Source organism: Herpailurus yagouaroundi, unplaced genomic scaffold, assembly GCF_014898765.1.
Source record: "Herpailurus yagouaroundi ecotype Mexico unplaced genomic scaffold, PumYag 198, whole genome shotgun sequence".
In the NCBI taxonomy this organism is placed as follows: domain Eukaryota; kingdom Metazoa; phylum Chordata; class Mammalia; order Carnivora; family Felidae; genus Herpailurus; species Herpailurus yagouaroundi.
In genome coordinates, this window is record NW_024412429.1 from 377,918 (window position 1) to 381,273 (window position 3,356).

Here is a 3,356-nt window from a genome sequence, read left to right on the forward strand (position 1 = left end):
TGGAGGTCAGGCCGGTGGCCCCCCAGACATGGCTGCCACAACCCTCTGCTCAGCAGTGCCGCCAACCTACTGGGCCCCTTTCTGTTCCTGAGTTAGAGCTCCCGCACCGTCACCGAGCGCCCGAGGAAAAGGCAGCCTTGTAGAAGCAGAGGGCGTCATCGGTGTGAGCAGCGGGTCCTCCAGGGCCCTTGTCTCTTCTCTCCTCCCTGCCGTTCCTTCCCCCACATCGAATGACGTCCCAATTTCGAATGACGTCCCAATTTCTCTGGAATAAGAAGCTCAAAGTCCATTTTTTATCTCCGTTCTAGAATCTTCTTCACCTACTTCTCCGATTCTGTCTTTCCTTTCTTCTTGGTCTCGACTCTAGAGCAACACTGAAGTGTGAAGCGGCCTCTTTTGCCCAGGCCTGGGTGGTCTCAAGTGCAGTCCCTGCCCGGCTGCCTGCCCTCGGCCCCCATGGATCTCAGGAGTGTCCTTTTCCAAGATCTTCCCTGCACACAGGTCTGTAACTAGAGCTTTACTCCATTGGTTTTGCTTCTATGGATGAATTATTTTTTTTAAGGGATGTCTCCGCTCAATGTGGGCTCAAACCCATGACCCCGAGGCCCTGAGTGGTGCATTCTACCGACCGAGCCTGCCCAGTGCCAATGGAAAGCCTGCATTGAGCCCTCACATGATGGAGATGGCTTCACTTGGTGGCTCCTGGCCTTGCTGACCTTGGGCTTCTGGACATCCAGCCACCAAGAGCCTCCTGACCCCGGAACTCATCCTTTGTCTTCCTGGACGCCAGCCCCCGAGCCTTCACGGGGTGGGGTCTGTGTCCCCCTCAGACTGTCGCCCCTGAGTCTGCTCTGTGGCTGCTCCTGTCTCTGCACATGGCTCCCTGCAGAGCCTCCACGGTGAGCAACACCCTAGACTCGACCGGTCTGAAATCAAGACCACTGCCGAGCTTTCCTGGAGCTGCCGGCATCCTTTCCGTGCCTGGGCCGCAGATCGTGGCTCGTCCCACAAATGCTTAGGAAATACTTAGCTAAGCAAGTGGCTCGTGTACAGCAGGGAGCGGGTCCAGAAAGTCTCTACCAAGTGGAGTTCAAAGTCTCCCGGGAGAGAAGGACTAGTCCAGCGATCACTTAAGAATATGCCAAGTAAACTGGAAAATGCTCCAAGAGACCCCCATATTGCTTCGACCCTCAAGAGGCCAGAGGAAGCCTCTGGGTCCCAGCGAGGCTCAAGCTGCATGAGGCGTGGAGCCCTGGTGGGCGAGGAAAGAGGTCAAGGCTGTTCTGGGCCTTGGGCAGAGGCTGAGGTCGGCAGGAGGGGGTGTGGAGGGCTCTGGAGGCGATGTGAGGGGAAGCCGTGGAAGCAGGTGGGGCTGCATGCAGGGTCTGGGGCGTCTTCACTCCAAGGGGAGGTGAAGGGGAGAGGCGGTGTCCTGTGGCTTCCCCGAGGTTGCACCGTCTGGCCGAACCATCAGCCGTGGCCGGCCGGCAGGGATGGCAGCGTGGCGGCCGGCGTGGGGCCAGGGGGTGGCCGCTGGCTCCTCTTTTGCCTTTGCCATTGTTCACGCACTTCACCCTCCTTGGGCCAAGATGCTGCCAGCGGGCTTTTTTTCTCGCCCGGAGCCGTGTGGTCAGGAGGATAGGGCCGGTCTCAGAGTCAGCGGACTTGGGCTCAACCCCGCCTGCTCTAATCATCGGCCTTAAAACTCCAGGCACGTGGGTGAGGAGCCCACGGTGAACTGTGCTGGGGTACGGGTGACAGCTCACACGGAGCTCCGGGGGGGGGGGTCTGGGGCCTTACTTGGCACCTGATAGGCAGTGAGAGATTCGGGTTGTGGGCTGTATTAGCTTCACAAAGTAAATTCATATTGATTGAAAAATGTTATCCTCCTCAGGAGCCCCTGAGGGGGGGGCATAGTCTACCTCCTCAAGGACAGATTTCGGGTCTTACTTTTTAGGGACTTTTTGTGTCTTGCATGGAGCTGGGAGGAGCGTTAGTGCTGAGGGCCCCGGATCCCACATGTAGACACAGGCAAAGCCCGGATGCCGAGTGTCTTCTTGGTAAGTGGGTTCCTGCCTTCTGGGTGGTGCTCTGTGCTTGCCCCTGTTTCTAGGATCATCCTGTCCCAGCCACGCTGAGGTCCTGCCAGAGGTCTGCCTGAAGCATCGTTTTCATGCTGCCAGCGCCCCACCCTCCACCCAGCCCCTGGGGCGTCTGTGCCTTCACTCGGGCCTCTGGCCTCTACCGTGCCACGTGCATTCGCCCTCTGACTCCGGCCGTTTGGCACCCTTCTCTAATCCGAGAAGGGCTTCGTCGGAGAAATCCCAGCAGGGGTGACCTTCCTTTTCGAACGTGTGTACCACACCAGCCAGGCACCAGCACAGCTGACTTTCATTCTAGCTGGTTCACGTCTGGGCTCTGCAAATTACGTCACACGACGTCCAAGGACGGCAGTGGAGCTGCACGCACTCTGGGTCTCCGTGTGCTGGCCGCAGAGGAAGGGGCTTGCTCGTGCTTGCCCCTGGGGCCTGGGCAGGCCAAGAGCATGCTCCCTGGTGGAAGACTGCACCCGGGATCCTGTCTGGGCTGGGCACGCCGGAGGGGTAGCACCCACCGGGGGTTAGGCGTGGGGCTCCACCAGTCGGGCCCCGGGCACAGGGAGGGCTCTGGAGGCCAGAGGGGCGGACCAGCCTCAGGACCTCAACCTGAGGTCCTGGGGTCGCTTCAGTCCGGGGGTCAGGTGCTCTCCCCCTGAGCGGTGACCCTCTGCTCAGTTGTTCTTTCTGACGAAGTCATTAATTAGTGTTGGAACATGGAGAACAGCCCTGCGGCAGGAGTGCGGACGTTAAAATTAGGGTAAGGCACTATCATCTGACAGCTGGTGTTAAATACAAGCCCCAACTAAGAAAAGTAATTGTGTCCCTGTTAAAAAAGTATTCCAGCTTGTAGTGATCGTGTTGGGATTCTAACAAATTTGAAACTCTGGACAGCTTTTGGCACCTGTGCTTCCTGTCTTCCACACGCACTCACTAGAACTCGGGGCCTCCCGGAAACATCTCCTAGTCTCCCCTGGGCTCAGCCCCTTGCACGCCCGGCCAGCACTCTCACAGCTGCTTTGAGCCAGCCTCCGGTGTGGGCCCCTCCTCTCCTTCCCGGATGGTTCTACTGCCCAAGCCATCGACACCCCTAAAGCATACGGCATCACAACGATTCCCCACTTAGAGGCCCCCGGAGGCTGCTCGCGCTGGGGCAGCTTCAAGCCTGTGAAGGGCTGTCCGTGCTCCCCTCCAGTCCAGCTGGTCAGTCTTTCCCATGAGCACCAGGTGTCTGTGGTTCTTCTCCGCTGGGAATGCCCC